The 12,517-nt window shown below is 37.1% G+C and overlaps 1 protein-coding gene across 2 annotated transcripts in view; it reads right to left on the bottom strand.

Annotated features, from left to right (window-relative positions):
• Positions 1-12,517, bottom strand: part of LOC145260403 (acetyl-coenzyme A synthetase 2-like, mitochondrial) — a 321,081-nt gene that overhangs the window by 30,940 nt on the left and 277,624 nt on the right. The window lies entirely within an intron of this gene.

The raw sequence follows: 12,517 nt of genomic DNA on the forward strand, positions 1-12,517 counted from the left end.
TCCTTGAGTGACATTTGGGCCTTGATAAGTGGGTACTCCTTTGTAAAAAAAAAAAAGTAAAAATAAAATATGCTTAACATCTTTAAATTAATATTTCTCTCTCACTCTCTCTCTCCAACCGTTTCTTTATCTTTCTCTCTTTCCCTCTCAACTATTTTCTGTCCTCCTTAATCCTTTCTTTATCATCCACATAACTCATTCCTATTTCTTGTTTCAATGTGCTGAAAACATATAATTCAGATACTGGAGCTATCCCTTTTAAATGCAATTCTGCAATCTCATATTTATTGCTCCTGGACAATGCCGAATAGAACAAAATACAATGACATTTTTTGTTTATGGGCAATTTCGTTTCCCACCTCACCTGCTTTTACAATAATAGAAAGAGAAATTATGTTGATAATGAAAATAGTCCAAAGAGTTATCCCCAGCATTTTAAAAAAAAATTTTTTTTTTAAATAGCTGCTATTAAGAAATTTTTTTGGAGAATGCCTAATTATGTTTTGGTGTTTATTAATATTTTACTGAAAAACATGGTTCTCCGATCCAAAAATTTTCTGTATTATAGAGATATTACAAAAGAAAAAGAAATATACAGAGCTATTTTCAAGTTTATCTGTACAAACTAATTACAATTAAATCCCAATTCTGCTTTGAATGAAGTATGATAGCCATAAATTGTAAGCACATTAAGTTCACTTTGGGATAACCACTTATAAAAAAATGTAACATAATTGAAAGTACATAAAAAAAAGGTGTGTTTATCTTCTTTTTTTTTTTTTTACAAAGGAGTCACCACCATTTATCAAGGCACGGAGGCCACTCGAGGATAAAGGTTAATGAGTGTGCAGTAGTCAATGGGAAAATATCGTAGTAATCGTCAGTAGTGGAAATTTGGTAAATTGGATTATTTAAGGGGACGACTCATCAAGAACTTGTCTATGTTGGACTTGAAGATGACCATATTGTAGTCAGTTGGAAAGCAGGGAAATGAAAGCGAGTTCCACAGGCGTGCAGTTCTATGAAAGAAGTGTTGTTCATGGAATCTACGTTTAGGTTTAGGTACAGATAAAGAATGGGGGAAATTATTAATAGTGGTTTCAGCTAGAGGAGTGCTTTTCGTGAAAATCTGTACAAACTATTTACAATCAAATCTGTTTTGAATCTTTGTTTTAATTCTTCAAAATACTATGGACTATATAATTTTTTTTTCAAAATTACTTGTTCAATTTTTAGCAGGAGGTTAGGTTTTCTATGTAAATTTAATGTAAAATGAACCTCTACTTGATTTTTTTGACAGATCTTTCAAACATCTTTTTGGAACTGCCATCAGAGGGATTAATTTACAATTAACCTACATAGTAACTGAAAAACTCTTCTAAAAATCGAATTGTAAGTTTTTCCAAACATTTTTAAAACAATCTGAAAACTTGATCGGCTGGTTTTTAGTTTACAAGTGACAATTTACAGTAAAATCACTATTTTTATTTTACTTTTTAGATTATTTGGGTCGAAGATATTAAAAAGTTATTAAATCAAATAAATAAGATAGCTATAAATTGTAGACACAGTAAAAAGTTCATCTTGGAATAAACACTTTTATATATATATATATAAAAAAAAAATATAACCTAAGTAAGAGTACATAAAAAGGTGTGTCTAAACATTGAATGAAATAAATTAATAGTTTGATGAATAAGAAAGGAGGGCTATAAATCCATGACTGGCAATAAACTAAGAACTTTAATAAGGATAATGGTTCATACAAACATTCATGTAAACATTAGTTGCTTATTTATGGTCGTAAATGGACAGGGGGTCGACAGAAACACTCAGTGGTCGATCTTGTTTCCTGACTAGGGCAATGAACACCGATTTCCCCCTCTCCCGACACATCCCATCCCCCTCTAAACTGGGCAGTTAGGAGTGCTTGAACATCATAATGCCAGTACAAATAGATTGGGTTGACCATCATCTGATGGGTTGAGGGTACCGGATTGATGGTTCCTGGCTGCTGTTCCCAACTGGTAGTAAAGGGGCCCTAACTCTTTGGTAGCGCTTAGAGCGGCTGCTCCATCAACAGTTGAATAATATCGGGATGTTTGTAGTGCAGTGTTGCGGATGGAAAGGGACCCTGCACTCATCCCCGGTGGGCTTTCCTGAGGCCACAGTCCTAGTAGATGGAAGGTCAGCTGATTGTCTACTTGATATTCAATTCAGTTTCTCACATGACATCTTATGAAGTTAGTAGAAATGTTACAGACTTTTGAATCTCAAACACTTTCAATACTGTGCACTGATATTTTCTTTTTTGGAATATAAGCACATTCATGATTTTTTTTTACAAACGTCAACAAATTTCACATTGTGTAGTAATGTACTGAAACAATTATAAAAATATTTGTTTTTATTTTGGATGATGCAGGGCATCCGAAGAGAGATTTTTCTAACAAAATGAAAGTATAATTTTTAGCAATAGGTATCTAGGAAAAGGCCACTACATATGTTATAAATTCCAAATTTCCACAACCTGGCAAATACTGGTACACGCTAGCAAATTTAGATTTGCAATTACAGAATATGATTCTAATTTTTTCCTTTGCTCTTTATTCTAACACTACACTAAGTTTACTGTTTTATTTCGCTACAGTTGATATTGTGTAGAACAATAAGAAAATCATAGTGAACAATGCATTCAACAAAATTTCACACACATTTCTAGATACCTATATCTAATAAGTTCAAAAGAAAGGACACACTTAGGGAGGTATTTTGGTGGTCAAGTCACTAAATAGAGATTAGCTGGTTTCCCAGCATAGCCCAGGATGACTTGATAAATTGACTGAAATACATGTTCTATCTGGTTTCTAGGCGTTGCCAGGGATGTAATATAGACACATTATGTTGTATATTACCTGTTCTCTTCTCCCTAAGGTAAAACAATTTCATATACATGCTGTAAATTACCTATGCTAGGGATAAAACATGAACAATACCAGTCCTAGGGTAGATAAAACAAATAATACATAGAGATGAAAGATTCCTCTCCCCTAAGAATAAAACATATGTTCAATATCTGCTTTTGTTTTTTCATTGTTTATACGGTCCCGAGCAACGCCGGGTAGCCCTGCTAGTTACATATAAATATGAACTAGTAACTTGCTTGGATTCTCTAATTGCACAGACGCAGCTGGTACCACAACACATAACTTCTGTATATCTCATTCCCTATCACAGACGGTTACGTTTCCAACCCGTTTTCCTGACTAGCAAGAGAAACACGCATCACTTTTAGATCTGTTTCTGACCACAGTTCCTGATGATTGTGTTACGAACGGCCACAGCCCACTTGGGAATGTAGTGATGATAGTTAAAATCACGCTAAACTCTAGAGCCAAAATGGAACAGCCATTGCTCAAAACAACGAGATATTATAAAAAGGCCAACTAGGAAGCCATCAGGGATCTCAGAGACGCCCAATGGCGAAATATCTTTTCACTTCCTGCTGAACAGTGTGCAATTGAGACCACCGAATGGTTCAAAACAGCAATTGAAGCACATGTCCCCATGCGGAAATTTTATAGCAAGCCCAACTCTCCCCAATGGTTTACTTCCACATGTGCAGCTGCCATCGCGCAAAGGCAGGATGCGTACCACAGATTTAACCGACATAAATCCAGTTCAAACAGACAGAAGTATATAGAAGCCAGCAGTAACTGTAAGAAAGAAATAGCGACAGCTAAGAGAGAATTTACTGAAACCACCCAAAAACGCATCGAAGTTCAGAAATTAGGAACTCGTGACTTCTGGAAGATCTACAACAGTGTAGTAAATAATGGGAAATCAACTATTCCCCCACTATCCAACAATCATGAGGTTGTTTGCTTAGCAACCGAGAAGGCTAACATGCTTGCCAGTCGGTTTGCCTCCAATTCCACACTAGACCCTGCTAACCACTCTATCCCAGACTTTCTTTTGCGGACAGACGCCACACTTGACGATCTGAAAATCACCCCTTCTCAGGTGCATGCCATTATAAAAAAATCTTGACACTTCAAAAGCATGTGGACCTGATCTCATCCCGGCTGTGCTATTAAAAAAGTGCTCTGTCGAAGTAGCTCCAAATCCTCTCCAAACTTTACAACAAATGCCTTAATGAATCTTGCTTTCCTGCCTGCTGGAAAGCTGCTTCTGTGGTACCAGTTTTCAAGAATTCTGGCGAAAGAACTGACCCAGCAAATTACTGCCCCATTAGTTTCCTCCCACTTTTTGACAAAATATTTGAGTCCATAATTAACTAAGCTCTAGTTCATCATCTTACAGATGCTAAACTTCTGACTGACCAACAATATGGATTTAGGGAAGCCCGTTCCACAGCAGATATACTAACTGTAATCTCTGAGCGTATATATCATTAAAAGCAGGGAAGGGTAGAGTGGTAGCTCTAGATATATCTAAGGCTTTTGACAAGGTATGGCAGGAAAATCAGATCATACAGTATCACTGGAAGAATACTTAACATAATTAAATCCTTCTTAGATAAGAGAAAAATCCAGGTTGTCCTCGATGGCCGTACATCTAAACAATATGATATAAATGCGGGAGTGCCTCAGGGGTCTATCCTTGGACCTCTATTATTCCTGATATTCATAAATGACCTCCCTGACAAAATTGTCTGTGAGATGGGTATATATACTGAGGACACCACGCTCTATAACAGACACGACAGGAAAACAAATGAACACATATCTAAAGAAATGGCAGAAACACTAGAGAATGACCTCCAATTTGTAGTGGAATGGAGACAAAAATGGATGGTCACATTCAATGCTGCCAAGACTAAACTTGTTTCCTTCAATAACTACAAGAAATCTTCTCTACCACCAAAAGCAATGGTCAAAGACTCTTTATCTGAAAGCACATCTTTTAAACTCCTCGGCCTAACGTTCACAGGAAACATGAGTTGGAACAATTGCATTGAGAGCATTGCCAGGACCACTGCGAAAAAGGTAGGTTCTCTCTACCGTGCTAGAAAGCTACTGACCCCTGAAAGTATCCTGTACCTCTATAAGGTCACCATTCGCCCATGTATGGAGTATTGTTTTCATATTTGGGCTGGTGCATCTGCTACTAGTCTCTTACTCCTAGACAAGGTTCAAAAGAGAGTCGCCAACCTAATAGGTCCTGAACTATCATCCAAGCTTCAGCCTCTGTCTCATCGACGCAATGTAGCATCTCTCTGCCTGTTCTACAAGTACTTTAACGGTGTATGTTCCGACGAGCTGCAAAAACTTGTACCCCTTCCACGTAAATACCCCCGGCAAACCCGACAAGCAGTACAATCCCACCCCTTCACAGTTGAGATCCCTAGATGTAAGAGAGCCTTCTACTCCAGTAGTTTCTTCCCCAGAACCGCTAGACTTTGGAACTCCCTGCCAGGTTCCTGCTTCCCCAACTGTAATGACATGCAGAAGTTCAGGTGTAACGTGAACCGACATCTTGCTGCCCAACTCCCTACCTAGTACCTCTGTAGCCTGTGCCCCTAATAGTAGCCCCCTACATCAAAGTGGCAATGTGCCTTGTTTGGGGTGAAAATGTAATAAAAAAATTTTTTTTGAAGTAAAAAAGAGGTCAGCAATTATGATGAAGTCACATTGTTTTTATGGATATCACTACTGACTGACAAGGCATGAAGCCACTTGATAACCAAAGTTGAGTGTTAGATGGAATAGATCATGACACAGAAAACAGCCCCCCCCCATCTGTCAGAAACATTGCTCATGGAATGTGAGAACTAAAGGACAAAATAAGGAGAGCGAGAGTTGTGACGCTGCCAAAAATAAACCAGATGTCCACTTTCTGGTTTCCTTAAATTATTATTGAAAGGAAGTTTTTATTATTTTTTTAAGGACAATGCTATCGTTAGAATTGTGTAGCAGTTTATAGAAAATGAAAACAATTTTAATTAAGAATTAATTAAAAAATGAAAACAATTTTAATAAAAGATTAATTGAAAAATGAAAACAATATTAATGAAAAATTAATTAAAAATGAAAATAATTTTAATGAAAAATTAATTAAAAAATGAAAACAATTTTAGTGAAAAATTGACTGAAAAATGAAAACAATTTTAATAAAAACTTAATTGAAAAATGAAAACAATTTTAATGAAAAATTAATTGAAAAATGAAAACAATTTTAGTGAAAAATTGATTGAAAAATGAATTAAAAAAATGAAAAAATATGCGTGAATAATTATTGGACAATTTTTATGAAATGTTAAAACCTAATTATTCAAATAAAACACATTCATTATAACGTAAGTTTCATGAATAAATATTTATCTTTTTAATAAAACACAACTGATAGCAAACAAACAATTTTTCATTTCTTTTTATATAATTTCTTTTCTTTTTAATAATTTTTTGTTCTAATCAAAATAAATATTTAGACATTTTTAAAAATGATAAACAAATGTTTTCTTTAATATTTTTTTCGTATGAGGGTTAAAATGCTCTGCTTTCACTTTCCGATGTTTTCCATGAACTACCCACACCATTCTGACTATCGCATGGTCTTTATATTGCATAATGTACCTTTTTTTTTCATCGACCTGTTTTATATTCAAGTTTTTCCATCATTTTGCAAGCACAGCTCAACAGTTTATAATGTGCTCAATCTGTAACAGAGAACAAATGTACATATGGCAGCAGCTGTATGATAACAAGCATATGCAAATGTCCGAGCTGTGTGCGAGATGACGTCACAGTGAGGAAGAAGGAAAGAAAAATATTAAAAGTAGATGTGTTACATACATGACCTGAGAGCGACAGAGAAAGGCGCGTCCTAAACAAGACAGAGTATGTGTTTGATACGACACAGTTTTGTTAAGCATATTGAAGTATGAGAAGACTTTTAAACAAGAAACAAGGTGTTATTTTGGAAGTACCTGTAAATAAATGTCTGTTGTTCTATCTGAAAATAAAGTGAGTCAAATTCTTTCCTTGCCTTTGTTTCCTTGCAGCTGCGTTGACATGTGACGGCTTTTTTTTCTTTTTTTTTTTTTACACAGTGGTCACCACTTATCAAGACCTGGAAGCCACTCAGGGATAAGGGTTATTGATAGTACATTACGTTTATGTGGAGATTTGATGAAGTGTTTACTTAAAGGGGCGGTTCATTAAGAATTTGTTAACGTTGGACTTGAAGACATCCAAGTTGTAGTCAGGTGGGAAGCAGGCAGACGGAACAGAGTTCCACAGGCGTGCAGTTCTAAGAAAGAAGCTTTGTTCATGGAATCCACGTTTTGATTTAGGCACAGATAAAGTGTGGGGGAAATTTTTCACAGTGGATTCAGCTAGACGGGTGTTTTTCGTGAAAGATTGGCGAGGGGGGACCAGAGATTGGGGTTCAGACGAGCACCTGCCATGGAAATAACAATAAAACAAGGAAAGGCTCGCAATGTCTCTTCTGTGGGAGAGAGGTTGCAGGGTAGAGAAAAGGGCATCCCCCACTAAGCCACAAAGTCTATTTTGTACTCTGTCAAGGCAGGATAGGTTGTTTTTAGCAGCTCCTGCCCAGATATGGCAACAGTATTCGATCCTTGGACGTACTTGGCTTTTATATAGATATAGAATCGCATCAGTAGTGAGATATCTTCTGGAGCGGTAGAAGGATCCTACCATCTTTTCAGCGACCTTGGCAACAGACTTGATGTACGTGTTCCATTTCAGATCAGGAGTAAAGATCAAACCCAGAAGCTTGTCAAAACACGGGGCCTCACCCAGACAAGAGCCATCCATCCCAATTGATGCCAGATTGATGATGTAAGGATAGGAGTTTGGTTTTAGATGCATTAAAGGTAACCAGCCACGTCTTCCCCCACTGAAGCACGCGCTCGAGATCAGAGGAGAGAGAATCAGAGAGAACTTTGTCATTTACAGCCTTTGATGTGTTGCTGTAGAATGTCATGTCAACGAATGATTTAAGTATGTGTTTAGGGAGGTCATTGATGTAGATCAGAAAGAGAGTTGGGCCCAGGATTGAACCCTGAGGGACTCCAGCATTAATACTGCAGGCCTCTGATTTTTGTCCATTGACCACTACTCTTATGAGCCTATCGGAGAGAAATGATTTAATGATTGAGAAAACATTTCCAGTCATACCGTAGCTGGAAATCTAGTGAAGTAGACCCTTATGCAATACCTTATCGAAGGCTTTTGATATGTCAAGAGCAATTGCCCTAGAAAGGGAGCCTTTGTCAAGAGATTCACTAATCCTGTGAGATATAACCGTCAGCACATCTGCGGTAGATCTTGCAGAGCAGAAATCATATTGTGTGTCACTAAGAAGGTTGTTTCTGCTGAGGTGGTTTACTATTTCTCTATTTAATATGGATTCCAGCAACTTATTCATAAAACACAGGAGACTTATTGGTCTGTACTGAGAGGGAGATGACTTATCACCTGAATTCTTAAATACAGGGCAAACTGATGATGTCTTCCAGAGAGTCGGAAAGCATTTAAGGCAGCGCTTAAACAGTTTCGTAAGTATGGGAGCAAGTTCTGATTGAAGCTTTTTTAACACTATAATTGGGATGCCGTCAGGGGCAGTTGCTTTACTGGAATCAAGGTTCTTGATTAGCTTGGCGACCTCATGCACGGATATTTGTATGTTACCTAGCGTGTTCTGTGTTATAGGAGGAAATATGGGGAGTTGATGGCCTTCGTCGCATAGGGTAGAATTAGCTGCAAAGTTCTTTGCAAATAGTTTGGCCTTGTCTGATGCTGACGAGATGGCCTCTGGTCCATTGATAATGGTTGGGATAGAACGCACACTTCTGTTCAGGATCCTATTTGTTATTTGCCAAAATTGGTGGGAACCAAGCCGCTGATCAGCTACCTTGGATTTAACAGACTGGGCATATAGCTCTCTTGCATTTTTTATTACTCTTTTACAGTGGTTGCTGGCAGTCCTGAAAGCAGCTTTAGTCTCAGTGCATCTATTATGTTGGTAGCTATGGAAAAAGTGATTTCTGTGCGCGATAGCAGCAGCACATTCTGGGGAGAACCATGGCTGGCTGTTAGGTCTTTGTTGGAATTTTTAGATGGTATGAATTGGTCTATGCCTACAATTAACCATTCGGTCAGATCTGATACTATAGAGGACACTTCCTTTTCATGGAGTGCAGAGGTAAATCAGATATGAATGTACGGAAGCTATCCCAGTCAGCCATAGAGTATCCGTATACAGTACGGTGGAGGGGTACGCCTGGGGACTTATTACATTTCATTTTTATCTTAACTGATACAACGGAATGGTCGGAGGATCCTAGAGGAGAATGAACGGAACATGAACATAGCTCAGGGGAAGTTGAGAGAAAAAGGTCTAGGAGGCTTGCATATTGACCGAGTGTATTGGGCACACGGGTGGGTTCACGAACAATCTGAGTGAGGTCATAAGCAATGGCAAAATCATGACAAAACCTCCCCTCATCGTCTGTTTTATTTGCATGGGTCAGCCATTCCATGTTATGGACGTTGAAGTCACCACAGATGTGGATGTTAGCCGAGGGATGTGCATGCAGACAGGATGTGGTCTATTTTCTCAGATATGCTCTTAAAGATGGTAACTCCGCTGTTGTGGGGCCAATAGAGGGCAAATATAAATGCAGTGGTGTTAGCAAGTGCAACCCGGAAGCACATATAGGGTAAGTTAGGATCTTCTCTAGAGATATCCCTGCCACACGGGAAGCCATCTTTCATGTAGGCACATATTCCATGCCCATGGCGATCTTGGGGGTCAGATTTAGCTGTTAAATTAGAGTATCCGTTAATTATGAACTCATCTAGGGAAGTGGTCGGCCCTATTCCAGTTTCGCTTAGAAATAATATGTTCGGTTTCGTCTCCTGTAATTGGGTTTCAACCTCTGGAAGGTTGGAACGTAGACCCCTGATGTTGGAAAAGGAGACTTGGTAGTAGGGGTCTACGTTGGAAGATGGGGTTCTAGATTTATTCGAGTTTTTTTTCTGGAGATAATTCATGTTGAGGTTTTGGGATTTGTGGAAACAGGTTGACATATTTGGTTAGAGCAGTGCAGAAAGGGAAAGAGAGAAAAAGACAGAAATTTTTTTTTTTTTTGTAGCACACGAAAAGGTAAAGCCGTAACAATTACCCACTAGTATGGCATCGAGAGGCCCCACCAGATACTACTGCATGGTCCAGATCCACTCACCAAATGGCAATACAGCAGTCCCAGTACTTTGTGCCTGCTGATAGGACAGCCTCCATAGTGGTTAATCCAAGGTTCGGGTCCCTGACTATCAGGCGGATAACGTCAGCCCAGGCAAAATGTTTACCTCCAGCACACTTACTAGTAATATGGCCACAAGGATAGACATAGAGACAGAAAAATTTCCAGCATCTCAGACTACTGTTCACCAAGTACTACCGACCTTTAAAGCAGCTTTTTCTTCACCCTTTGTCAGAAAAATCACTCATTGAATGAGGACTGAGGGATAAAAAAGGAGAAGCGAGAGTTACTGCAGCTGCCGATAACACATCCACTGTATTATCTACTCTCCATTTAAAAAAACAAAAAAAGGGGAGGAGGGAAATGGGTACAAGTGACTTATTTATATCTAAGTAGTAAGTCTGGTGCTAAGTTATCAATTCAGGACACTTTTGATGATAATCATGGGTGGAAGTTTGTCGTTATCTATCTCGAGTTTGAATAATGGAGCTTAGATTTCTTGCATAGATTTTTGTTTCGTCTATGTAAGATTTATTGCATACTATGCACCTTAGTGCATACACTGCATTTCTTTAATCAAATATTTTCGATTATCGATATTCGATATTTATCGTAAGCAATTCTGTACGCATTTCACGGACGAACACTTCCAGAGACATCAAGTAAAGGATTGTGATTTTTTTTTAAATCGGCCCAGCCGTTTCCAAGTCGATAGACAACGAACTCAAACATGTATGCAAAGTTTTATATATAATTAAAATCCAATAATCAACTTTTATCAATTTGTCAAGTCGGCTTAATATTAATTTACATTCGAGCTTAGATAATTATTCAAGGTTTTAATTTAGGAGGTTCGTTTTCATAGGTGACTTTTTCTTTGCTAATGTCACTGTAATATATTTCGAATATAATAGAAAATAAGACTACCTATATTAGATTGTTTGATTGGCTAGCCAGGAAGCAAGCATTTTAAATATAGGCAAGCTTGCAGTAATAGTATATATTAAGTATAAAGTCCGAACTTTATCTATTCTAATAGAGAAAGTAATTCCCGTCGTTTTGTTTTTTTGTTGTTTGTTTTTTTTTACCATTAGTTTTATTGGTAGCATTGCTAAACTGTTTTGTCTGTTTCAACAGTCGCGAAGTGGGGGGGGGGTGACGAATAAGACAGGAAAGCAGATACAAAAAAATACACATACATAAATAAAACAAGAAACACAAGTTTAAAAAGGTAGCATGAAAAAAATTTGGGATGAATTTTTAACAATAAATAACGTCCGTTGGCCATAATGGTTCAGCGTCTTTTTGCAAACTGGCATGTTGTGTGTTTCTAGAGCGTAAGAAGATTTAGATTTCCGGATAAATGGTGCACGCGTTCCAATCTATTTATAGAATAAAAGTCGTAATGTTCAGATGTGTAAATATTAAAATTACATTGAATAAAAAAAAAAGTCCTAACTTTTTGTTTCATCAAATAGTCCGAACTTTATAGAGAAAATTATTCCGTAATATATATATATATTTTTTTATCGTTTATTATTTTTTTACAAATGTCATTATGTATTCCTGATGTATTTTTGGCCGGATTTCTATGATAAAAACCGTAAATAAAGAGAAAATTATAACATTGCAAAAATTGAAAATTCTCATGTACGCGGACCTATGAGGTTTTGCCTATTTTAGGGCGTTTTACTTTATGCACTATTTAATAAGTTTACTTGGCAATACTAGTGTCATTATGTATTCCTGTTGTATTTTTGGCCGGATTTCTATGATAAAAACCTTACATAAAGAGAAAATTAAAACATTGCAAAAATTGAAAATTCTCATGTACGCGGACCTATGAGGTTTTGCCTATTTTAGGGCGTTTTACTTTATGCACTATTTAATAAGTTTACTTGGCAATACTAGTGTCATTATGTATTTCCGATGTATTTTTGGCCGGATTTCTTTGATAAAAACCTTAAATAAAGAGAAAATTAAAACATTGCAAAAATTGAAAATTCTCATGTACGCGGACCTATGAGGTTTTGCCTATTTTAGGGCGTTTTACTTTATGCACTATTTAATAAGTTTACTTGGCAATACTAGTGTCATTATGTATTCTCGATGTATTTTTGGCCGGATTTCTATGATAAAAACCTTAAATTATGAGAAAATTAAAACATTGCAAAAATTGAAAATTCTCATGTACGCGGACCTATGAGGTTTTGCCTATTTTAGGGCGTTTTACTTTATGCACTATTTAATAAGTTTACTTGGCCA

This window comes from Euprymna scolopes, chromosome 36 (assembly GCF_053919585.1).
Source record: "Euprymna scolopes isolate OS-2025 chromosome 36, ASM5391958v1, whole genome shotgun sequence".
Lineage (NCBI taxonomy): Eukaryota > Metazoa > Mollusca > Cephalopoda > Sepiida > Sepiolidae > Euprymna > Euprymna scolopes.